General features: G+C 38.5%; 1 protein-coding gene and 1 long non-coding RNA gene across 2 annotated transcripts in view; one reads left to right on the top strand and one right to left on the bottom strand.

Moving 5' to 3' along the window:
• The window catches only part of SYNPR (synaptoporin), a 328,993-nt gene that overhangs the window by 122,657 nt on the left and 178,840 nt on the right, over window positions 1–27,496 (top strand). The window lies entirely within an intron of this gene.
• The window catches only part of LOC105515389, a 130,090-nt gene continuing 122,827 nt past the window's right edge, over window positions 20,234–27,496 (bottom strand). The window contains exons 3-5 of the long non-coding RNA XR_001002319.1: window positions 24,038–24,178; window positions 23,318–23,411; window positions 20,234–20,400 (exon numbers count right to left, since the gene is read on the bottom strand). This is a non-coding gene — a long non-coding RNA (uncharacterized LOC105515389). The remainder of the gene's footprint in view (window positions 20,401–23,317; window positions 23,412–24,037; window positions 24,179–27,496) is intronic.

Here is a 27,496-nt window from a genome sequence, read left to right as displayed (position 1 = left end):
ACACACGCACACACATTCTCATACATATGTATACACACACACACACAAACAGAGAGAGAGGATGAGACAGAGGCATATTTAATCCTCACAATAACCCCATGAAGTGGGTACATTTGTTGGATACCATCCTCATTTAGCAAATGAGACAGCACAGGAACTCAGAAGCTAAGCTAATGTGCTCTAGGTCATACTTGCAGTATGGAGAGCTGAGACACACAATTCGAGGTTCTAGCTTCAGGGCCTACACCCCTCAACCATTACAATAGTGAAAGAAGACAGAGGGGTAGCATAGTCAAAGCCACAGAGGTGAGAGAGAACATGCTGTTGGGGAACTGGAAGGAGACCAGGATGTAGCCTGAGAGAGAACAAGGAATAGGGTAGCAAATGATGAAGTAAGCCAGAGAGAAAGGAGCCGGATCAAGGGAGGCCTCGTCAAAAGACTGTGCACTGAGAGACTCTGGGAGCCATCCTTGATCAACCACAACACCTACCTTGGATATAAACGTCAGCATTCCTGTCACATGTAGGGTGGATTTAATTTCATATGACTGGGTTCAATTTATCAGTTGATAATATTTAAAAAGGTGTCCACGTTAGCTGCCCTACCTCCAACCACCATTTACTGGAGAACAAAAACACTGAGCCCAGGTGTTTAGGATCCTGGTTTGTTTTATGTTTTGAAGAGAAGGCAACAGAGCATTCTTTTTATCCTGGAATAGATGGTTTGTCCAGCTGTAGATGCTGTAGAAAGGAAGCTGAATGTTAATTAGATGTCAACAATAATTATGGTGATTACGTTTTTTGAATAGCTATTGGGAATAGCTGGATCCACATCTAGAATATGATGTGAATGACATTTTAATAGTTTTTAAAATAAAAAGACAGCAGCCTGTTACTAAGGAAATTACAGTGAATAGAATTATAGTAAAATAGATTTCTTAACAAAGAACTACAACAATGATAATAGTCTCACATGAATTATGTAGTATATATTAAGGAAAATCATAAAAAAAGTTTTTGAGACAGGATCCCTTATTTAAAAGAAAATCAGTTATCAATTATCTTAAAGCTTTGCCTCAAGGTTTCACTGGAATGTTTTAAGCTGTAAGTATCTTTCTGATTTTCCTTAGAACTGGGTCAGACTGTCATTTTTATAAGCTATCATTTCAATGAAATTTTAATTACATGCTTTTTATTCACTACAGAGACCCTGTGCTTCACATAACCTGTATGATCATGATCATTCTACTTTATATTTTAATTATATTTATTTTCAAATAAAAATCATAATTCAGAGTATTAATATTTGTTAGATATTTATCCTGTTTTTATTTTGAAAGTACTCTCCTTTTAATACAAGCAATTGCCACCTGATTATTTAAATAGAATATCTGCTTCATTTATTTAACACATTTCACATAAATCTCAGGGGTTAGACAAAATTAACCTCCCCTCTCAAGCTGGAATTCAAAAGTCTGCAAAAGGGAGTGGCATTGCACTAACTCTATGTAGTCAGAAATTACCAGCCAGCAGTGTAGGTGAACATATGATCATTTATTTGGTCACTTGTTCAACAAACATTTGTTGAGTACTTACTGTGTGTCACATATGATGAGAACCAAGCATATGCAATAATCCATACCATTATTTGGTGACAGTCCTAAGGAACAGGACATCAGTTTTACTGGCTCCCTACCTCCAGCTACTCCAATCTAGGCAATCTCTGTCCTTCCCTTCTCTGAGGGTGGGTTTAGAAAGCAGCTTTTAAAAAAAACCCACCAATGCCCTGTGTACTTGTCAGGACCAACATCCCTGTATTTTCAATGAGATTTGTTCTTTTTGTTGTAGAAAAAAACATTGGCTTGAGGTAAGAAACGTAACAAAGAAGGAAGAAATCAAATAATGAACACTTAAGCATGGGCTTCGTATTCAGTACATGCTTTATTTTTATTCATTCAATTGAGAAGCATGGCTGCATGCAGTGATGAACAAGGTAGACTCAGTTTCTCTCTGTAGCTGTCTATGGAAAGGGGCTTCAGAATTCAATGGGAAAACAGTAAACCGTGTGATAAGTGGTCTAACAGAAAAAATACATGAGGCTATAAAACCACAAGGAAAACACACAACACAGGTTAAGGAAACCTTCTCCAAAGAAATGTTCTACAAACTGATAGGAAACTTGTACCAAATGCTGAGGTAAGGCAAGAGTGAACAGAAAAGCACAGAAGGCTGTGTGCTTTCCGCTCCTTCAAGGAAGTGTAAATTGTTCTGTATGGCTAGATCACAAAGGATGGAGGAGGCCCTGTTTTGTGTTGAGGCTACAGACATAGATGAGACCCAGACAGCACAGGACTCATGGACTGTGTTAAAGAAAGAACTTAATAGTAAGAGCAGTAGGAAGCAGGTGAAAGGTGTTGACCAAGAGAGTGAGATGATCGTATTAATGCCTGAAACAGACCCTTCAGGCTGCCATGTGGACAGTGGTATGGAAGAAGCAAGGCTAGGAGAGCAGTTAGAAGACTACTGCAAGATTCTGAGTCAGAGATGGGGTGGCACATGCCAGAGGATAGAAGAGCATAAATGGATTTGTAAAGAATATTAAATAATAGAATCCACAAAGCCTTGCTTGAATGCTGTGTTACTGGAAAACATGTCAATGTGCTGATTCCGATAAAAATAACAACATAGTAACAATGGTGCAAATAACAGCACTGGTTGGACATTTTCTCTATGATAGGCGCTCAATCATTGCTTCTCATTTAACCTTCACAACACTACGTGGAAATGGGTATATTCAATTTATTCTTACTGTCCTGTAGAGAGGACATCAAGGATCAGAAAAGTTGAATTTCTTGCCCAGGATCACATTACCAGAAGGTGGCAGAGCTGGGATTTGGGCACTGACAGTCTGACTCCAAAGCCTGTGTTCTCGCTGGAAATCAATGTCAGAGAACAATAATAAGATGAGTGTAACATTCGAGTCTTGAGGTGCGTGGGTTTAGAAAGCAGCTTAAAAAAGAAAAGAAACCCACCAATGCCCTGTGTACTTGTCAGGACCAACATCCCTATATTTTCAGTGAAATTTGTTCTTTTTGTTGTAGAAAAAAAGCATTGGCTTGGGGTAAGAAACGTAAAAAGAAGGAAGAAATCAAATAATGAACACTTAAGCATGGGCTAGGTATTTAGTACATGTTTTATTTTTATTCATCACTGTGCCAGGTTTAGGGAATGTATTATTTTTAATCTTCCAAGAACCCTAGAAAGTAGGTGATATCATTCCATTTTTTTAAAAATTAAGAACCTAGACTGAGAAAGATTTTGCTTTATGTCCAAGGTCATTCAGTTAGAACAGGCGAGAGCCGAACCTGACTCTGATTCTCTCTCCGTGGCACATTACTGCCTGTCAGAGGAAAAGAAGACAGAGACGCACAAGGCAGGTAGGCATTTGGTTAGAAAGAAACAAAAATTCCCAAAGTGGAAAAGACAATGGAAAGCTTTATTGGGTGTAGAATTTGGAGCTGAGCAATCTTACAAAGAGGTCTCATTAGAGTAACAGAAGAAGTCTCTTGTCTTGACAATGTTGCCTAGTTTCTTGATGGCAGAAATGTGTTCTGTTGACTTTAGAGGCCCACACTGAATGAGAAGTCATGACCAAAACGTAAGTTCCAGTCTAGAAATTTTTACTGCTGATAGAAGAGTTTTGGTGCCCTTTGGATGGCCACAGATTGGTCCATGTTGACTAATTGAGAATCTAAAGAATATTAACTTGCCTCTGAACTTTCTTGGACTTCATAATACCTTGAGCTCATGCTCTACCTGTCCTTGTCCCAGGACCTTATAATTGGAGGATTGAAAATATCTAACAGGTAACAAAACCCAGACAGTTTAAATGATTTATTTACTTCCCTGGATCACACATGTACCTGGTGGTCAAACTTGCACAAAGGTATTTCCATTGCATCTTTTCCATGGAGAAATCCCATGAGCAGCTTAGGACAGCAGTAATAATGAACCATTACAGCATAGACCAGGATTGGCTCCAGAGTGGTAACACGGTGTCCAATTGACTTCTTTATCCCTGTTGTCAACATAGTGCTTAATTTACAGCAAGGTCAAAAAATGCTTGAATGGATGAAGGATTACATGAGTTATGAACAACTTATCTTTGTATAATAAGGGAGAAATGTAGTATAACGGTCAAATCTGAGGATGCGGAAATCAGCCAATCTGGATTGAAATCATCCTAGCTTCCTGTTTGACATTTCTCTCTTGACTTTGATTTTCTTATTTATAAAATGGAAATAATGCTATTGTAAGATATTCCATTTAAAGTGTTTAATAGGACCTGACAAGGACTAAATGCTCAATACATCTTAGCTGTTACTTATTTGTCAGCATTAATATCATACAAATTAAATGCCTTCTTTGTAATCATGTATGTTTTTTCAACCATATCTTTGCTCAAGGAAAAAAATACATCATGTCAAAATTGTCCCCTTGAGAGGTGGATCCAGGAGTGCAATTTTATCTTGTTGGAGAGCAAGACAAATGGTGGGGTAAGTAGAAAGAGTACTCAGAAGTTAGACTGTAACCCAGAATGGGTATCTCTGTTTTCCCACCCAAGTACAGATGCTAGGGCTCTCACTTCAACACTACCATGCTGATATCAACTGCCTTTCTGAAGATTACAGTACCTCGAGACATTTGAAAGGAATTCTAATGTCCAGTTGTGTTGGGGCTTGGCAGAGATACTGGACACACTAGGGCCATCTTTCTATTGAATGATTCACAGGCATCTTTAGAAAGCTAGCTAGCATGGTTCCTCAATATGGTGATATGTAGTGCTTTCCCTACTGGCAGTGGAAATCTGTAGGCTTTGGCTTGGCTTTTCCTTGGCTGCTATATTAGTCAGGATTCTCCAGATAAACAGAACCAATAGGAGATAGATAGATAGATAGATAGATAGATAGATAGATAGATAGATAGATAGATAGATAGATAGATGAAAGGAGACTTGTTATGGGGATCAGCACATGTGATCATGGAGGCTGATGAGTTCCACAGCATGCTGTCTGCAAGCTGGAGAATGAGGGAAGCTGGTGGTGTGTCTCAATTTAAGTCTGTAGGCCTGAGAACCAGGAGAGCTGATAGTATAATTCTCAGTTCAAGGCAGAAGGCCTGAGAAACTGGGGGCCTGCTGGTGCAAGTCTTGGAGTCCAGAAGTTGGAGAACCTGGAATTCTGATACCCAAGGACAGGAGAAGAAGGGTGTCCCAGCTCCAGGAGAGAGAGCGCACATTCATCTTTCCTTTGCCTTTTTGTTTTATCTGAGCCCTCAACGGATTGGATGGTGCCTGCCCACATGGAGCGAGGAAAGATCTTCCTTACTCTGTCCACTGATTCAAATGCCAATCTTTTTTAGAAACACTGTCAGAGATATATCAAGAAATAATGCTTTACTGGCTATCTGGGAATCCCTTAATCCACTCAAGTTGACACCTAAAGTTAACAGTTGCCCACAGTGTTTTCACAGTCTCCACACTGACTCTGCCCTCCACTTCTCTCCATGGGGTCTCTCCTCTCTAACCCCACCAACCTCTGTAGGATCTTAAGTTCTTCTACCCTCTTCCTCTCTTTTCTACCCCACCAAGCCAGGTGAATCTTGTCCTGCCTCCCTAAAGAGCAATCCATCTGCAGCTTTCTTTCTTCTTGTTCCAACGTGGTCTATGGCATAAACCCTATATCCCTTGTTCATTCCTCAGGGCCTTCTATTTTCATTCTCAAAAGCCCTTTTTTTCTCCTAAGTCTCTTTATATATCAAAGCTGTAGCTTTCAAAGCTTTTGTTTCTCCTGTGGGCTTTAAGAACATATTTTAGAATTCAGAAAAACTAAACATTGATTTTTTTTTTGTTCTTTTTACATTTCTACTGTAACTACATCAGTTCTCCTTGAGGCAAAGTGATGCCTCTGACTGACAGGAGGCAGGGTCATAAACAAGGATGGGAAGAAAAGCACAAAGACCGATGTTTCCAGATCACATCTTGCTGTACTGCATCCATTCACTGTGAGTCCTACTTTCAGGTTGCAGCAGGTTAATTCCCACATTTGACTCTTGGCTGGCATTAATCCTGGACTCTGCTGTCTTGCCCTCACAAAGATGTACAGTGAGGACCATGGTGGTCAAATTCTCCTAAAATTCACACTCTTTATGTCATAATGCTCCTTATGAATTTCACAAAGCTTATATATTGTTCTTTAGATACGTATTGAATGTTTACTATGTGTGATTCATTGTCTTCACAACCCTATGAGGTAGATGCTATTATTGTCCTTATTTTGCAGATGGGTAAACTGAAATTCAGAAAAGTTAAGGCCATCATTTCTGCTGTCCATTATGTATTTCAAACTCTCTTTTTGAGCACTGTTCTACCCATTTGGAATTAGGTGTGCCTATATAATTTGCTTTGGTTAATAAAGTATGAGTAGAAGTGATAGACGTCACATCAGCATGGGAGCTCTCGGAGCCAATGCACAATTCACCGTGTTCGCCTTCCATGTACCCCAGCAGTGTTCCAAAGAGTAGAAACTCCATTCACTAGCACCCTGGGAAGAGGTGTCATGGAGCAGAGCCCCATCCATTCTTTAGTGGACAAGAAAAAAAAAAAAACACTTTGTTGTCTCAAGCCACTGACTTGCACATTGTTTGTTAACACAGCTTCACTTTGCTTGTTGTGATGAATACAGAAGTTACTCATTCATGCAATTATTTATCCATTTATTCATTCAACAGACAATTACTAACTGTCTACTGCATGCCAGATGTGGGCTACATACTGCAAAAGCAAGACATGACACTTGTCTTTATCATCTCTGGTAACTTGTCCACCAAAATCATGAACTTAATTAAATGATGGACCTGAGTTTCAAACTCAGGTCATTAGATTCCAGAGTTTATGCACTGAAATGTTGCTTTCTATGATCTCAAATAGAGATTTTTGAACAAAGTTTATGACTGGTTTTTTAAATCTTTCAGGGTCTAGGTCTGCTCTATGTCAGGCAGATAGCAGGCTAAATTCCTAATGTACTATCAGTTCAGGTGTAATGGGTAAAGCAAATTGCCAAAGGCTCATTACCAAAAGGAAGTTGAGCAAGATACCGAAATTTTGATCATGATTTATGGAGTAGGCATTGGTCATGTTTTCCATCATGTTTGTGTCTGCCTTGCATCTTTTAAATACCCCATTATATTTTTGCAGAATTTTTCCAATTGATGGGTTTCCAAGGTGGGAGCCTAAAAACTCACTTCCAGCCTCCTTTGCAGCTAGAACACATGCATGTGAACATCCTCCACCAATCAGGGACACCCCCACTAGACTTCAGTTCAGAAATGAGTAATCTGAGGAAAAATGCTTACACTGGGATCTACTTAGCTGGTGAGGGGCAGCAGAAACCCCTGACTTTGAGGAGGACAGTGATGGTTGGGTTGAGTGCCTGGCTCATGAGGCTGCAGTGTGAACAGGAACTTGTTCAATAGTACCAATGGCAGGGCAGCAGCATTTATTTTGTTAGGCTAGTTTTGGAGCATAATTTGGGGCATTATTCCTAGAAATTTGGCATTAAGTGCAATTCTCTAAACTTCCCAATATCTTTTAACTACTCACTATTCTTTAATGAACTTGTTTTCTGCTTAATGAACTGCAGTCAACTTCTGCTTCTTTAACTAAAAACCTGAACCAATGCAATGTGGAAACTGAATCAGAAAAGTTTCAAGCCAGATCCTGGGTTAAGAGAACAACAAATGACTAACCTAAGGGTGTGTGAGTGGGTAGGGAATTAAAGTCTAAGGAGTCTGAGGTCAAAGGTGGTAAGGCTTGAAAAGGAGGTGAGCTTCAGTTCTACCTTGAACATATTGGTGTGGGCAGCATGTTTCTGCTGGCCTATGTCCTCTTAGATCTGTTCGTGCAGTCATTCAATGAATATTTATAGAGCACATACTGCTTGCCTGGCTCCATGCTAGGCAGTGGTGGATATAATAATGGATCAGTCAGGCATAATCTCAGCTCTCATACTAGCTAATAGTTTTATATAATGGGAAGGCTGATCATACCAATGGACAAATATATAACTACAAACTGATAATAAAGCAAAGTTATATACACATAACAACCAAGTGTGGGAGGTCAGAGATGCCTTCCTGAGGAAGCGATTTTGCAGTTGAGATTTGAGGGCCAAGAGACAACCAGGGGTGAAAGAGAGCAGAAGAGTATTCCAGGAGACATAAACAGCATGTTCAAAGACCCTAGAGATAAAATAAACATGGCACATTTGAAGAACTGCAAAGTTGATGAACTTGAAGTGAAGAGAAGCGGGAAGAATGGAATAAGATCTGACTCTGGTGGTACTGGGGAGTCAGGGAAGAATATGCAGAGTCTTGAAGACCTATTAAGGATTTTGATATTTTTTCCTAAAATCTATAGGAGGCTATCAAAGAGTTTTAAGCCCTGTGGTAACACTGTCAGATGTGCATTCTAAAATGCCATTTTGACCAAAGTAGGAACAGTGGATGGGATAGGGGAATGGAATGAATTCAAGAAAGTTACTAAGGAGGCAACTGTGATAGTGTAGGCCAAGAGTGGATTACTAGATTAGGATACAGAACTGGCAAGAGAGATGAAGCGGAGTAGAGTAGATTGGAGATAGAGTTAGGAGGCAAATCAATGAAACTTCTCAATAAGTTAGATATAGAATGGGTGGTGACTGGCTTTTCTGATAGGCAACTGATGCAAGGACCACTGGAAGAGTATCAGATTTGGCAGCAAAAGAGTGAGAATAGTGTCTTCGGGTCTGGCACATACTGAGACTGGGGTGTCTTTGAAGCATTCAAGAGAAGACAAAAGTAGATAGATATGAGGGTCTGAAGTTTCAGGAAGAGTATTGCACTCAAAATGTTTCTTTATTGATCTTAAGAGCAGGATTCTGCTGAAGCTAGAATCTGACCAAATCCAGACTGATAAGCTCGTTTAGAACATTCATCTATTTATTCCATGCAGTTTTATCAAGCATCTGCCTTGCACCAAGCACGGGAGATACAGAATGAAGAGAAGGACATGGACATAGAGGAGTTTATAGTATAGCTGAGAAATGTAAAAGTCAATACACAAACAACAAACTAAGTAATGAAGGTGTGTAGAGGGTTCTTTTAAAAGGCAAATATTGTAGGGTAGATTTTAGGGTTGAGGTGCAGGAATGAGTTGTATTCTAGGAAGGGAAGACAATAATGCGAAGACTTAGTGTCATGGAAGCATACACTGTTCTTGAGGAATCATCAATATTAAATTTGGCTGAAGGAAGAGAGTTAGAAACTGAGAAGTATTAAAAGATAAAGCCAGAGATGTAGGCAGAAGGCTGGAATCAGCAATCCTATAAACCTTTTGAACCTGAACGTGAAGATTGCCAGATGCCACTGAAGCATTTCTTGCAAGGGGAGAATAGGATCAGATTTGTGTTTTAGGTAGATAACTCTGCTGGAGTCGTGGTGGATGCATTTAATAAGAGTTCTGAGAAATATCACTCAACTTCCAAACTTGTTATGTGCATCTGTTTAGTAGGTGGATTTTATGTTTATTAGTGCCTTTTGGGTTCCAAGTGTTCATGTCATTATCTTATCTCATTTGAAGCACAACAATTGAAAAATACACAAATCAGTGTACCATTATACTTTATTCTTTTTATGGTTAAATTGGATAACGATCAAAAAATGGCATTAGCTTGCTAACTTGTTAGAAACCATAACATAACCTTCCTCGTTAAAAAAACATTTTTCCATCACAAAGCAAATTTGGAACAAGGTACAGTGTGTCTTTAATCTCTCTTTAATTGATGCATATTGCTTTTTATCATATTCCATGACTCACCATGTTTTGACTATAGCTGACTTGAACTGTGACAGTCTCTTACCTTTTTGCCACAGTTTGCTACAGGCTAACAGGCCAGTGAGACTATTAACGTAAAAGTTAAGATTTGTTTGGTCTTAAGTTAAATAATGAGTAGATAATTGAGAAAGAATTCTAAAAAGGAGTCCCTGAAGGCTTATGTAATGGCTTATTTGATCCACATAAAAAGCGAGATAGGAAATCAAGTTTCTCCTAGTTAGACAAAAGCTATTTTATTTTCCTTCATTAACATGAGTGATGAGAACAAAAATCAAGAAAAGACCCTTAGAACAAATAAAGCCTCAAATACCACTTTGGCAGAGAGCAGTTATGCTAAGCTAGAACTTTAAATAGCAACACTCTGGATACTTTTGGCTTACCCCATTGAAATCACTATGAGCTATTGTTTTATTGTCTGCTGTTACATGTAAGTTGCTGGCAGCTGCTGATGGTGATTGCTCCTTGGGAAAGAGGAAGGGGAAAGAAAGATCCCTTACCAACTGTGTTTTCCATGCTGCCGAGATGTGAAAGGCTCCACTGCCCTAGAAGGATAACGGAGGAGTTGAACATTAACAAAAGAAACTATGTTTTAGAACCCAAGAGCTGAAGTATACTCAAATTAGGAGCCTTTCTCCATTTATTTTCTTACTAACAGTTGGGTACGAGTATAAGAAACCGTAAAAGGAGGAAAAAAAAAATATATATATATATATATAGAGAGAGAGAGAGAGAGAGAGAGAGATCTGAAATAAAAACAAAGGCCCTAGGTTGTTCTCTCTCAGGCAGTAGCTTGGGTATCCTGATTGACAACCTCTGTTTTGAAGCCAATATTGTGAATAAAATAATGATTCTTATGTGGGAAGAAAGGCAAAAAAGACTTACAGTGATTTAATAACAGCTTTCTGCTGGCTAGATATCTGAAAACTTAAAATGTAGTTGACAGTAATTAGTTTCGTGGATTTTCTTCTTAAAAACATAAAACATTAAATATCTTTTGAAAAAAACCTCACACACAATAGGGGCCCATCTGATGGATTTCTTAGTTTTTGGAATTTTATTAGGTTGCAAATATGTCACTTCAGCCTTGGTTTCAAGTCTATTGAATTTGTAGAAATGTAAAAAAGGACTTCCTGCCACAAATGGGCTAAGTGTCTTCTTCAGCATGAAAACAGTGACAGTGAGATGTCAACAATGCTGCAACAAACCTATCTTTGTCTTTTCATTATTGCAATTCAGAAATATTGTGAATATTCAGATTGATTGCAAATACTTTCAGGAACAACCTTCACTAACAAAAAGATAGGAAAATTTTTCCACTAAATATTTTGAATCGATCAAAATCAAATCCACCTGCTACTGGCTGTTTTTCTTAAAGCTAAAAGAAAATTTATTTGGAGGAGGAGAATATGTAAGTCTCATTACCAACTGTCTATATAAACTGAAGCTTTTCAGCCTATATAGATCCCAATTACAATGAATGTCATTTGCACATATAATGAAGTTAATTAGCCAATATGTTTATGCTCAAGTCTTCTCCTTATATACATATATATATTTTGAAACTTACCACTTTCTAAGTTACAGTATGGTCATTTGTGTACTTTCCTTTTATCTCTAAACAGAGCAAAATTTTCTAAACTCAAGAATATGCTACTGCAGGCTTTTACTGGCTCACCAGAGCCCGTTGTTCAATTTTCAAGGCTTTTATGAGCCAGTTGTTAAATATGTTCACTATTAAAAATTAAATTACATAAGCTTAAAATTGAATGAGTTATAACAAAAAAAATCATAAATGCTGAAAATATATTATTTATGAGTTCTTTTACTACTTTTTACTGTTATCTATGCTCTTGCAGTTCTTTATGCATATTGTATCTTCATGGTTAAAATACTATAAAATGGTGTGCTCTTATACATCCCCTCACAACACTGCATTCAACTACAGAATGCTGGTAGTTCAAAATCAGTCAGGGTGAGAGTATTTACACCATGGAAATAGGCAAATGCCATAAATTAAAATTTGCTTTATTGTTTTAATTATCTAGACCAGGGATTGGCAAATCTGGACTGAAATTTGGCCCAAAAGCCAAATCCTGTCTCAGAATTAAGAATTTTTTTTTTTTCTTTTTACATTTTTAAAGGTTATTTTAAAAAGAAAAGACAAATATGTGACAGATCATATGTGGCAATTTTTTTCTTTCAAGGGCTGTTAGTAAATGTATTAGGCTTCGTGGGCCCTATAGAACCTGTCACAACTGCTCCACTCAGCCATTGTAGCACAGAAGCAGTCATAGACAATATGTAAACAAATCAACATGGCTGTTTTCCAATAAAAATTCAAGAAAAACAGGGCCTTACTTGGCCCACAGGCCATAGTTTTCCAACCAGTGGTGTAAGTTGCAAACAAAAATAATTAAGTCTATGTTTTGGTAAGCGTCCTTCTAACCAATAAGTTATAACTATAATAAATATTTAGATCTAGGTAATACCCTTAAAGAATTACAAGTATCAACGACCTTTCCCTGCAGCAAATTGCAGCATAGCTAATTTGAATCACTTTGCAGTTATATTAAATGGAAAATTCCATCTCTGAAGACTCTTTGGTCAATCATGTAATGGCAGTTGTGAAATGAAGCTGTGTGGTTTTAAAGCATTTTAAAGTTGCCTGATTCACTTAGCCACACAGCTACTTTCAGAAAGCAATAGATGATTACAAACAAGGCATCTACTTATTCATCAACCCACTGATGATCTTTTAAATAAGCTGAAGCCAACTGGTTGGAGTAATATACACTTAATTTTACTGAGACTCTTTTCTGTTGGATCATTGAACTTTACATTTCAGTTCACAAGACTGTTTATAGTAAGAAGGCCGGCATTTTATTGTATTTCATTCTATTTATATGAGTGTGTTTATGTGCAGTCACATGTAAACACCTATACACAGAATCTGTATCAAAAATGCCTTTGGCTGGGTACTATGGCTCACACCTATAATCCCAGCACTTTGGGAGGCCAAGGTGGGTGGATCACCTGAGGTTTGGAGCTTGAGACCAGGCTGGGCAACATGGTGAAACCCTGCCTCCACCAAGAAATAGAAAAATTAGCCAGGTGTAGTGGTGCGTGCCTGTAGTCCTAGCTATCCTGGAGGCTAAGGTGGGTGAATTGCTTGAACCCAGGAGGTGGAGGTTGCAGTGAGATGAGATTGTGCCAATGTACTCCAGCCTGGGTGACAGAGTGAGACTCCGTCTCAAAAAAAAAAAAAAGTTCTTAAGCACAGAAGTTATTGCTATGCTCAGTGTATTAGTCCATTTTCATGCTGCTAATAAAGACACACCCAAGACTGTGTAATTTATAAAGAAAAAGAGGTTTAATGGATTCACATTTCTACATGGCTGGGGAGGCCTCACGATTATGGTGGAGGGCAAGGAGGAGCAAGTGATGTCTTACGTGGATGGCAGCAGGCAAAGACAGAGCTTGTGCAGGAAAATTCCCCCTTATAAAACCGTCAGATCTCATGAGACTTATTCACTATCACAAGAACAGCACAGGAAAAACCTGCCCCCATGATTCAATTACCTCCCACCAGGTCCCTCCCATGACACATAGGAATTCAAGATGAGATTAAGGTGGGGACACAGCCAAAGCATCTCATTCCACTCCTGGCCACTCTCAAATCTCATGTCCTCACGTTTCAAAACCAGTCATGCCTTTCCAACAGTCCCCCAAAGTCGTAACTCATTTCAGCATTAACTCAAAAGTCCACAGTCCAAAGTCTCATCTGAGACAAGGCAAATCCCTTGCACTTATGAGCTTGTAAATTGGTTACTTCCTAGATACAGTAGGGGTACAGGCATTGGGTAAATACAGTCATTCCAAATGGGATAAATTGGCCCAAAGAAAGGGGCTACAGGCCCCATGCAAGTCTAAAATGCAGCAGAGCAGTCAAATCTTAAAGCTCCAAAATGATCTCCTTTGTCTCCATGTCTCACATCCAGGTCACACTGATGCAAGAGGTGGATTCCTATGGTCTTGGGAAGCTCTGGCCCTGTGGCTTTGCAGGGTACAGCCTCCGTCCTGGCTGCTTTCATGGGCTGGTGATGAGTATCTGCAGCTTTTCCAGGCACACAGTGCAAGCCATCATTGGATCTACCATTGTGGGATCTGGAGGGCAGTGGCCCTCTTCTCACAGCTCCACTAGGCAGTGGCCTAGTAGGGACTCTGTGTTGAGGCTCCCACCCTACATTTCCCTTCAGCACTGACCTAGCAGAGTTCTCCATGAGGGTCCTGCCCCTGCAGCAAGCTTCTTCCTGGACATCCAGGCATTTCCATACATCCTCTGAAATCTAGGTGGAGGTTTCCAAACCCCAATTCTTGACTTCTGTGCACTGACAGGCTCAACATCATGTGGAAGCTGCGAAGGCTTGGGGCTTGCACCCTCTGAAGGCACAGCCTGAGCTCTACCTTGGCCCATTTTAGTCATGGCTAGAGTGGCTGGCATGCAGGGCACCAAGTTCCTAGACTGCACATAGCAGAGGGACCCAGCGCCCAGCCTATGAAACCACTTTTTCCTCCTAGGCCTCTGGGCCTGTGATGGGAGGGGTTGCTGTGAAGACCTCTGACATGCCCTGGAGACATTTTCCCCATTGTCTTGGTGATTAACATTCAGCTCCTCGTTAATTATGCAAATGTCTGCAACTGGCTTGAATTTCTACTCAGAAAATGGGATTTTTCTTTCTATCACATTGTCAGGCTGCAAATTTTCCAAACTTTTATGCTCTGCTTCCCTTATGAAACTGACTGGCTTTAACAGCATCCAAGTCACCTCTTGAATGCTTTGATACTTAGAAATTTCTTCCTGAATCATCTTTCTCAAGTTCAAAGTTCCACAAATCTCTGGGGTGGGGACAAAATGCCACCAGTCTCTTTGAAAAAGCATAGCCAGAATCACCTTTGTTCCAGTTCCTAACAAGTTACTCATCTTCATCTGAGACCACCTCAGCCTAGATTTCATTGTCCCTATCATTATCAGAAACTTGGTCAAAGCCATTCAACAAGTCTCTAGGAAGTTCTAAACTGCCTTACATTTTCTTGTGTTCTTCTGAGCCCTCCAAACTGTTCCAATCTCTGCCTGTTAGTCAGTTCCAAAGTCGCTTCCACATTTTTGGGTATTTTTACAGCAGTGCCCCACTCTACCAGTACCAATTTACTGTATTATTCTGTTTTCACACTGCTGATAAAGACATACCCAAGACTGGGTAATTTATGAAGAAAAAGAGGTTTAATGGATTCACAGCTCCACATGACTGGGGAGGCCACACAACTATGGTGGAAGACAAAGAGGAGCAAGTCACATCTTACATAACATGGCAGCAGGCAGAGAGCTTTTGCAAGGAAGCTCTCCCTTATAAAACCATTAGATCTTGTGAGACTTATTCACTGTCACAACAGCATGGGAAAGTCCTCCTCCCATGATTCAATTACCTCCCACCAGGTCCCTCCCACTTTTGTGGGAATTCAAGATGAGATTTGGGTGGGGACCCAGCCGGACCATATCACTCAGTCTTTCCACCCATTAATCTGGAAAGTCTGGTCACAGCTGCTCAGAATTTAGGCCCAGGGGCTACTAAGAATTAGTAGAATATTTAGTTTAATAGAGTCTTAATAGTTTTCATGAATTTTTAACTTCCTCTTAGAGGCCAACATTTATGTGACTGTACATTCTCTCCACTTTTTCTAGAGTTCCTCCATAGGCATCCTCAAACAGAATGGTATCTTAATAGTGTCTCCCTTGTCAAACAAACTCTTATTTATTTGAGACATCATGGGAAGGGTCACAGCCTGTCTCTTGAATGCTTTGCAAAGTAATCAGGCAGTGTAAGTGATGGCAAACCCCCTGGATGTGTACTCAGCCCACCTGAGTTCTAGGCCTGGCCTTGCCTTTAGGTCACTGTGTGAAGTCAGACTAGTTGCTTCCCTGCCCCAGCCTCAAAACTGCTATAGCCATCAAAACTGAACTAGGACCAGACAAACTCTAATATCCCTTATGGCTCACACTCTATGATACCAAATACTTAGAGTTGGAAAGCATGTCCCTCTTGGGCAAAGGGTTGTGGTCTAAAGGAAAGAAGCTGAACTGGAAGTTGTCAGTGACAGAGTTACCCCAAAGATTGAACACAGGCTGCCCTCATGTCCTGTCAGGTCTAAGGCCAGCTTAGTTTGTCCCACATAATATAAAGTGTCTTATTTTTTTAAAATTACTAATATGTAAAGGTAAGAAGATTTTATATAAAAATCTGGATTGTCAGCTTTTCTTAAAGAACTGAAAAATCTAGCAACCATCATCCCCCACATTTCCCAATTGCAGTATGATCAGGAGCTGAGTAACAGTTGCCCCATGAAGTGGGTCAGGGAAGTCAGAGACTATTGATATCTTAAGCACAGACTGCAGAAGGTGATTTTCCATGAAAGGCACGTGAAGCTCCCAGGTGAAGGATCAAAAAGGGCTCTTCTTTCTTAACGCAGAACAGAGAACATATCATTTTAGACATCAGCTCATAAGCAATACTAGGACTATATTCATGTTCTTTGTTGAAAGTAGTCTATTTGGTGAAGATTCCAATTTTTTCACATTATAACTTTCATAGGGAAATAGCTATGACGGTTTGCATAAAATGTTCAGACCATATCTACCTAGTAGTAAATCTAACAAAGGAAGTGCAAGATCTTGAAAAATATGTAAAATGTTGTTTATGCATTGAAAAAGAAGACAAGAAAAATAGCATTATATAACATGATCATGGATGAGAAGATTCGATATTGTAAAGATGCAAATTTCCCCCAATTAGTCTATACATTCAATGACATTTTAATTTAAAATGTACCAAATATTTCAGGTATCCTGGTAAATTTATTTTCAACTTAATCTAAAGGCATAAAATACAGGAAAGGCCAAGATGATTTTTAGAGAGAAGACAAAAGAGAGGGAAATGTTATCATATATATGAGGCTTATAGCAAGGGTATTATAATTAAAACAGCATGGTATTGGTATAGCAGTAATCAAACACACCAGTGCATCAGAACAAAAAGCTGGAAAATAGATATATGCATATATGGAAATTGCTGTATCTGAAACTGCAAATCAGTGGAGAAATGATGAACTACTTGATATGTAGTCTTGAGAAATTATCTTTCTTTATAGAAAACAAATGTATTCCTACCTTCCTCTATACAAAAATAAACTCCAAAGAATTAAAGACCTAAATGTGAAAAACAAAACTCCGAAACTATGATTTAAAAATGGAATATACCTTTATAATTTCCAGTCTAGGAGGAATTTCTTAAAACAAATAATAAAAGCAAATGGTTTTTTCAAAGATAAAGTTAGGCTTTATTAAAATTTAAATATTTATATGACAAAGGACATCAAAGAAAGACAATAGTCAACTGGGAAAAGATACTTTCAACATTTATAATGGGTAAAGGAATTGTATTCAGAATGTTTAAAGAACTTATAAATCAGGGAGAAAACATACAAATAGAAAAATGGGCAGAAGATACTAAGAAGCAATTTTTTAATTAATTAATTTTTTGATTCAGGGTCTTGCTGCCTCCCAGGCTGTAGTGCAGTGGCGTGATCATGACTCACTGCAGCCTCAACCTCCCAGGCTCAAGCAATCTTTCCACCTCAGTCTCCCAACTAGCTGTAACTATAGGTACATACCACCATGCCCAGCTAATTTTTAAATTTTCTTGTAGAGATGGAGTCTCCCTATGTTACCCAGGAATGGTCTCAAACTCCTGGGCTCAAGCAATTCTCCTGTACCGGCCTCCAAAAGTGCTGGGATTACAGGCATGAGCCACTGTGCCCAGCTTCTAAGAGGCAATTCACAGGAGAGGATGCTCAGGTAGGTAACACAATATGAAAAGATAATTAACTTTACTAGTAATCAGGAAACGTCAAATTAAAATAAGAGAAATAAAAACATAGGTTCACACAAAGACTTGCAATTTTATTTGTAATAGCCAAAAAACTGGAAACCACCAACTGTTAATTAACAGATAAATATATATGCAAAATATAGTATATCCATACACTGAAAAAAATCACTAAGCTCTGATAAACAATAAGATGGATGAATCTAAAAAATCATTATGCTGAGTGAGAAAATTCAGACTAAAAAATATGTATATATATAGTATGATTTCATTTGTTTAAAGAATCTAGAAAATGCAAACTAATCTTTATTAAAAGAAAACAGATCAGTTGTTGCCTTGTGTATTCATTTCCAGTCGTTGCATGTTAAATTACCTTGAGCTTAGAGACTTAAAACAACACATATTTATTTTCTCTCAGTTTCCATGGGGCAAGAGTTACCCAGGCGCTCTGCCCAGACTGAAATCAGTGCTGCAATCTCATCTGCGGCTTTAGATCCTCTTGCAAGCTCTTTGGTTGTTGGCAGAATTCAGTTCTTTACACCTGGAGGATTGCGGCTCCAAACTCCTACAGGCCCTTGCCCTTCTCTGCCACAGGGCCCTCTTCACACATGGCAGTTTGGTTCTTCCAGGCTACCAGGACAGCTTCCCTGCTTTTTCAAATCTTTGTGGCTTCTGTTTCTGACTTTTAGAACCTCTTTTAAAGAGCTCATGTATTATATCAGGCCCATCTGGGATAGCCTCTCTTTTGATTAACTTAAAGTCAGCTGATTAGGGATGTTAATTACATATTGCAAGAACCCTTCCCCTTTGCCACATAATGTAGGCTAATCAGTGAGTGTTGTATCATTATTTTTACAGGTTCCATTCACATTCAGGTGAGGAAATTTCATAGGGTTTGTACACCAAGGGGTGGGAAACTTGAGGCCATCTCCTGTTTACCACACCCAGGGTCAGAAGTTGAGGGAAAGATATAAATAAATCAGTCTTGTTTTATCAGTGTTCTTAACTACTTTCTACGTTGCAGTGTGTTCTCCCTTCTTTTTGAAGTGGGACCTTTTGCCTAACACAATGAAATGTCAATTGCTTTTCCTTTTTCATTGTTCCATCATGTAGACACATGAAAAAAAATACTATTTTAAGAACAAGATGATCAACGTCTACAGTGCATTGAGTGAAAAAAAATAATTGAGAAAGAAATGAATTGCAAAGAGGCACAAGGAAACTTTTAGAGGTGACAGAAATATTCAACATCTCAGTTGTGACGCTGGTTTCATGGGTATATACATTTCTCAAAATTCATCAAATTGTACCCTTTAAGTATATGCAGTTTATTATATATCAGTTGTGCCTCAATTAAAGTCATAAGTTAAATAAAAACATTTTCACCCATCAGATTGGCAAAATATTGGAAGTCTAAAAGTACCAAGTATAAGCAATGATGGGACATAATGGAAATACATACAGTGCTGGGGCAGGAATGTGTAAACTACAGATGGTTTGGGTCATTCCTAGAATAAAAGATGAATATGGCTATATTTTTAATACCCCCCAAACCTCACTGCTATATAGATATTGAAGAGAAACTCACCCATTTCCACCGAGAATAAATACAAGGATACTCACTGTATATTGTTGGAATAATAAAAATTGAAAACAACTTAAATGTCCATCATTAGACAAATGAATAAACATGACATATTCATAAAAAGAAACACCATTCAAGAGTTAAAAATGAAAACATGGGTCTGTATATATCAACATAGATCTTAAAATCTAATGTCTAAAAAAACACATTGCAGATCCACTGTTCATTATGATAACATCTATGGAATACAAGTGCAAAATATTGCTGCATGCTGTTTATTGAAAAATATATGTAACACATGTACGTAACAACATGGATGAAAAAAATACAAATTCATGACTTTGGGAGAAAAGGGAATAAAACTAGAGACAGACCTAAAAGGGAGCTCAGTTTCATCATCTATTTTTTTCATTTAAGAGATTCAGAAGCAAATATGGAAAACATTAGTGTTTGTTCATGCCGGTGGTGGATATTAAGTGACTGTTATACAGCAAATGGACTTCCTGCCTACCACACATAGAAGCTAATACTATGGCACCAGCTTTTGAGAAAAGAAAGGCTTTATTACAAGGCTGGCCAGCAAGGAGGCAGGAGACAGGCTCAAATCAGTCTCTCACACTTGGGGCCTGGGGCAAGTATTAAGGGGTTGGATGACAAGAGAAAGGATTTACAAATGTTGACTTGGCAGGGTCCAGTTGGAGGTCTTCAAATTTGACCACTTACAGTAAGGCATGTTGAGGCAGATTTTAGTCCCAGATCTTCCTGGCCAACAGATCACTTGCTTTGAAAGAGTTCCGGTGGTCATGTTCCAGCAGGTTCTGGTCACGTTCCATCTTCTTGGTTCCATAAGGAGGAATCATTGGTCTGGATGTTGTTAGAGGTCAAAGCTGTTTCTGTTACAAATGCCTGGGCTGTATGACTTGCAGCCTTGGCTCTGTTAATGCCTATAAGCTAATGCAACATTCTGTTACCAGCAGAGTAGGGCCAGTTTGGGCTGGTTTGGCAGTTACATAAAGTTTCACTTTAGTTTGTTTTTAAATTATCACCTATAAATAACCCTTGTCTAAATATGAGAACAGCATCAGAAAAATCCAAAGTGAGAGACATTCTATAAAATACTTTACCAGTTCTCTTCAAAATGTCAAGGTCATCAAAAACAAGGAAAATCTGAGAAATTTACAGTCTAAGGAGACATCACGAATAAATGTAGTGTGGTATCTTGAGTGAGATTCTAAAACAGAAAAGGCACATGAGGTTAAAAACTAAGAAACTCAGAATAAATTATGAGCTTTAGCTGGTAATAACATATCAATGTTAGTTCATTAGTTGTGACAAATGTACCTTGGTAATGTCAAAAATAAAGGAAGCTGGGTGCAAGGTATATGGAAACTCTCTGTTATATTCTTGCAACTTTTCTGTAAATCTGAAACTATTTTAATATAAAAGCTTATTTAAAAAAAAAATCATCACCTATAGTTCAAAGAAAACATCTTGGTGGGGTGTCATGTAGGAAAATACTATTTTGAAGGTAAGTCAGTCTGTGTTGAAATCCTGGCTCCTCCACCCATGCCCACGACACCTTTGGAACTACTTCAGCTTCCATTTCCTCTTTTGCAAAATGAGAACACTCTTTACCTTGGAGAATGATTGAGACATTAAATAAGTATGCATAAAGCATTTAGCACATAGTAAAGACTCAATAACAATTACTTATTATTTCCATTTTATTGTAATTATTGTATTATTATATATATCAAATGTGTTTGTTTTGATTATTAGGTAAGAAAACCATAGTATCTTTAAACCTTGCTAATTAAAAAAATAAACAAACTTAGGTTTGCAATCACTCTGTTAGCACACATCAAAATGTACACAATATCAACAATCCCTTTGACAATATGGGGCACTTCGGAGGGGTGGGAGCTATTAGTAAGTTGTACTGAACTTTATTCTCTTTGTTCTTAGGAGAATTTTCCTTACCACTCTTCGTAAGTTAAGACTAAAATATCTAGCTTACACTACTCTATTCAGTGAGAGGGAGGGACACAAAGGAAAAGCTTCATACAGAGGCAGTAATCTTTCCTCAACTCAACTAAGGAAGAGAAAGTACCCTTGTGTGTGAATTTTTTGGCACAATGATCCTTCCTAGCATATATGCCCAATCCCAATCACATTAGATCCATCCTGTTAGCGGGGAGGAGGGGAAAGGGTCATCTTCCTGCTGCCCTTACCTCTCTCCATTTTATCTTTAAAATGAAATATTGTGTCATCACAAAAATTCTATTTTCACAGAATAGTGCATGAGATGGAAAAATGCTCATGATATAAACATCAGGGAGGAAAAGCAGAATTAAATCCTATTTATAGAGTAATCCCCATTTTGGGGGGAAATGGGCAAATATTCATGTGTAAAGAAAACACTGGAAGGATAAACTCTGCACCCAAAGAGTAGTCAACTGATTGGTGGTATACAGTAAACTTTATTCTGTGTAGTTTTCGTGTTTTTCAGATTATTTAAAGAGACTGAAAAGAGATAGGGGAGATATAGGTTAATTTGTTGTTATGGGTATACATGCTACAAATGATTAAAGGTAAGTAATGATATGAAGGTGGTTTACAGTCCCAGGAGAGAACTCCTCATGTAGGAATAAGCTTCAAGGTGCTCTTCTCCGATAACAATATTAAGGTACCATTTTTGAGCTCTCATTATAAGCACACTTCCAAGCTCTTGGCAAGGACTATTTTTACTGAATTCTTAGGCTCTGGGATCTGCCTGCCAAGGTTCAAATTCAGGCTTCATCCATTACTATCTGTGTGACCTTAGGCAGGTTACTTAATCTCTCTGAACCACAGTATTCAGATATGTAAAACAGGGATAAAAATAACACTAACTCATGGAATTATTATAAGTGTTAAATGAACTCATGGAAATAGACTTTTTTTTTTTTTTGAAGTGAGACAAAGTCTCACTCTGTCACCCAGGCTGGAGTGCAGTAGCGCAATCTCGGCTCACTGCAACCTCCGCCTCCCGAGTTCAAGTAATTCTCCTGTCTCAGCCTCCTGAGTAGCTGGGATTACAGGCATGTGCCTCCACGCCCGGCTAACTTTTTTGTATTTTTAATAGAAATGGGGTTTCACTATTGGCCAGGCTGGTCTTGAACCCCTGACCTTGTGATCCACCTGCCTCGGCCTCCCAAAGTGCTGGAATTACAGGCATGAGCCACCATGCCTGGCCGGAAATAGACTTTTTAAAATGTCCTAGTGTATAATAAGTGTTCAACAAAAGTTTGCTGTAATTATGCCCATTACATGGATGAAGATGATAAGGCTTAGAGAAGCTGAGTCATTTTTCAAGGTTATGTGCCTGTAAGTAGGGAAGCATTCAAACCCTTGTCTTCTCAAACATTATTCTTTTAATCATTGTACCACAAATTACTTTCACTGATTAGGCACATGAAGCTTGACTCTGCAGACAGTTGACTTGGGCTGGAACTGTCACCAGTAACCTGCATTCTTTCCCTATTGTATGTCAGCCACAAAGAAAGAATGTCAAATTGGAAAGGCAATCAGGTTTTATTCAGTGGCCAAAGAAGGGGAGGTCATGATCTAAAGGCACCTCTTCCCAGGCAATGGGACGTATGGGAGTTTCAAGGGGTTGAATGTACGGGGAGGTATGCAGGCATGTATAGGGTGGAGTTCCAAGTGGTAGGTGCAATTTATGAACATGCTTCTCCGTATATTGCATATACACAAAATGGTGGTGATCTTCACTTAGCAGAGGGGATTTTAGTACAAGAATGATATGTTAATGATTCAAAGGTAACTAGAGGTCACCTCCTCTGGTCTGCACTGGTTTCTCACTGGTCTTCACTTCCTCTGATAGGGGGTCACAAAATTGCTTTTGGCATCCAGGCCATTTGGCTTCTTCAAGCTGTTGTGCCTACCAATAAGGAGACTAAAAGAAAAAAAAAAAAAAAACTGCTAAACTTTTTCCACTGCAGGGCAGTCCTGGTGACAGAATTTCTTCTTTTTGTCTCAGCAAATAGTTTAAGTTGCTTTGCATTTGAATTCAACTTCAAAATTATTTTAAAATAATTTTTAAATAAAACTGTGTCGAGCCTTCTAGTTCTACCAGAATAAGTATGCTTCTTGAGTATATCCATACTGACGGCTGCATTTCTTCAATAAGTGACATGACAGAAGAGTGTCCTCCTAAAATTCAAACTTGGAAGGCAAACAGGTCTCACGCTACTTGTTTGAAAGGATGAGTTATATAAAATGGCAAGTTCTTTACCTTTTAAAAAAAAAGTATTACAAAGCCCCAAGGAGACAATAAAATGTAAAAGAATCTGTTACCTTGATTTTATTTACTTTTTTTTTTTTTTTGTGAAAGCCAACACTGAGCTGTATATTGATATACAAGACAAACCATTTCTTGGCATATTTCAACTTGTCTGAAAGTCAGTTACTTTGGTTACAGCTCAAAGGACAAGTTCTCAGTAAAGAATAAATAATGTATTCACATTAATCATTTCCCCAGTGTATAAAGTATGTATCAACTAGGATGAGAGAGAGACTGGCCTTGGGAAGAAAAGTACATACTTAGAACAAGGGTCTCAGCAGATTTCTGTCCTTTGATGAACTCAGGATAGTTCTTGTAAGCCACTGCTCAGAAAGCTGAAGGACTGGGCCCTTTCACCCCATCTCAGCCACCGGTTGTCTCTGAGGAGATGGAAGCTTCTTATTTAACCCTTCTTGGCCTTTGGTCTCCCTCCACAACTGGGGAGTGGGTGGAAATAAGGCAGTTGTTCCCCAAACTGGTAGATTCTGATTAATCCCCTGGGGGAGAGCTCAGAGCATACAGAGATTCTTGGGCTCAAACCCAGGTCTACTGGATCAGAATCTCTGGATGTGTGGCTTGAGAACCTGCATGTTAAACAAGATCATTAGCTCTTTCTCATACAGCTCTCGCCACACACTCTTGTTTAATAACCACCAGAGTGATGATTTCTGATTTCCAAGGTCCAAGCCAAGTATACTGTGGCAGAATTATGATTCCTTCAGTGCCTCTCAACGCCAGAAATGGAAATTGAAGTCAGTAATTACCTCTAAGCACTAGTTTTTTAAAAAATGTATTGTCTGCCTGCTCATTTAATTTCCTTCTCTTTTTTATTGCCCTTATCTTTGAACCAACAATTTCGTAGTTGGGAATTAAATGAATTGCAGCATTGTTTCTATGATATCTTCCATTTATTGACTAACTACACTGCATTCAGACACTAGACTGTTATATATCATCTTGAGTATTAAAAATGAAATCTCAAAGAATCATTATTCCCATTTCACAGATTTTAAAAAGCAGGTGTATTGAGGTTAAGTAGGCCAAAGCCACAGAATTAATCATCAGAAAATTCAGGATTTGAAATCATTGTTAGAAGATCAATAACATGTGCTGTTTATGGCACATTGTTGCCTCTATTTAGTAACTGTAGATTAATTAAATATCCCCCAATTGGGGAAATATTAAAATAAATTGTTGTATGTTCACTGTATGAAACATAAGATAGCTATTAGAAGCATGATTTACAATATGAATATGACTAGGTCAACTCTAGGTATGCGTGTTTTATCAACTATTGCTGCGTAATAAATCATGTAAAACTCAATGCTTAAAACAATAGGCATTTATTATTGCTTATTTGTCTATGGGAAAACAAGTGGTTCTGCTGATCAGCTAGGCTTGTTTGGGTGTCAGCATTTGGGTCAGCCAGATACTGACTGGTCTAGGCTAGGATGGCCTTGCTGATAAGTCTATTGGTCAGCTGGCTGTTGGCTAGAGCAAGGGGATGATAGATCATGTGTCTCTTCAGTGTCATGCAGCAGGCTAGCCTAGGCTTATTCACATGATGACTTGGAAAAGTTCCAAGAGAGTGGGGACTGCAAGGCAGCTTGAGACCTAGGCTCAGATTGTGCACGATTTCACTTCTGCCATATTTTGTTGACCAGAAAAAGATATGAGGTGACTCCAGATTCAAGGAGTGAGAAAATCAACTCTATTTCTTGCATAAGAAAAGCCACAAAGTAACATAGAATGAGTGTGGACACAGGAAAAGGAATAATAGGGTCATTTTGTTCAATCAATCTGCTACACACATGAATGAGAACTGGAAGGCATATGGAAAATGCAGAGAACTGATGTGTTGGCAATTAGGGCTGTGAAAGATTTTTCTTTTTTCTTTGTACCTTTATTATTTCATATAGGTGGTTATAATCCTGTCGGTGTCACAAACAATGTTTGAGAGCAAAAAACAGTAAGAGGAGCCATAACAAGCATAAGATTAACAACCACATTATTCACTATGCTGAAAGGATTGTGTCAATAATGTGCATATCATAAACCAATATAGTCTTCTTTTCTGTAGAGCATGTAGGTGGGTAACAATGGAAAGAGCCTCAAACTACTAAAGTTAAATAGGTCTCCAAAATATTATCTAGTGGCTGTGGATCTCAAGTGGAATTCAGCCATGAGACACCCAATTATTCTTAGCACTTCTGCTCACTCTTTATAGTACCAGGGCTGCCACCATCTCAGCACTGCAACATTTTAGCAATCTTTGGAATCCCTAGGGAACAATTCTTCCTTAATAGACATGATTTCTGATAGTCAAAGTTTTGTCACTTAAGAACCAAATTCTCAGGTTGTTTTAAAAAAGATTGTAACTATTTTAAATAGAAATTATTAATTAAATATATAACTCATTGATATCCTTGTGTTTCAAAATAGAGTTGATGGAAAACACTTTAACAGTTTTTTGACAACATTGTTCTTTGCCAGAATGCAACGACATCCTCAGAACCTGTGAAGCAGAGCAGGGTTTCTTTGCCCTCACATAAAATATTCTGAGAATGTCATGCTTTCAAGTTCTTCTTTATGCCCCTTCATTGTTTTTGTGCTCTTTCTTGTTCCCATGGGGCTCTAAGTGTGCCTTCTTCTGACAGTTTGTTCCGTTTTACTTGGCTTCTTCTAATATGCTGTCAACTTAGAAAAACCAACCTTATTAGGACTATTTGTCAAAGAAGAGGAATTAGGCTCTGGGTAAGGACCAGGGAGCCTCTCATCTGAGCAAGGTACGTGGTCATTAGTGTATGAATGGCTTGGTGACATATCCTTTGTCTGATTTTTTTTCTTGGTTCTTGCCTACATCAAAACATAGAAAAGAGCCAGGTTGTTGGGAATCTGGAACTTTGGCACGTTGCCAGATGTGAGGGAGGTACAGATATGCATGACCTGAGTGAATAAATGAAATGCATCCAATGTGGGCTAATTGTACTTAGGACATTACATATTCCATAACCTTATTTTGTCAAAGGTCAGCTTTTCAAATAGATTAAAGACTTTTTCAAAGCATTAACATATATTTACATTTTATTTTAGGGTATAAGTGAGTTTGTTCATTCCACAGTTTCATTCATTCATCCCTACACTGAGAATACACACACCACACACACACACACCCCCTTATCCTCATGGAAATTGTGTTCTTGTTTGGAAGATAGAAATAGATGTACATAATTGTGAAGTCTTAAGACAAATAGTATAACTGAAACGGATCAGCCAGTGTGGAAGGACAGAAGACAGAGGAAGAAAAGCACTTCCTAGACCTTTGCATCCCTGTGAAATGTGGTTGATAATATCCAACTAACAGATATTTTGCTGAGGATTTATTATGACACAAGATGAGGCCATATGTACTCAAAAAAGTTTATTATATAAACGATGTGGAAGGCAATCTAAGCTAACAGAAAGTATAACACTGTGCTATCTGAGAGACCCAGCTTCGAAGCTTATTTTCATCACTTATTTGTTGGATTTTTGCTTCATGCCATTTTTTTTTTGTTGTTGTTGTTTCTGAAGAATGGGGCTAACTTCTACCTTGCAGTGCTGTTGGGAGAATAAAATAAAATGACACAAGTAAAGTGCCACATGCAGTAGCTGGAAGAGTAAGTGTTCCAGGAATGTCAGCTTCTTTCCTCTTTTCC

Source organism: Colobus angolensis, unplaced genomic scaffold, assembly GCF_000951035.1.
Source record: "Colobus angolensis palliatus isolate OR3802 unplaced genomic scaffold, Cang.pa_1.0 Scaffold26, whole genome shotgun sequence".
Lineage (NCBI taxonomy): Eukaryota > Metazoa > Chordata > Mammalia > Primates > Cercopithecidae > Colobus > Colobus angolensis.
This window is presented reverse-complemented; position numbering and strand designations above follow the sequence as displayed.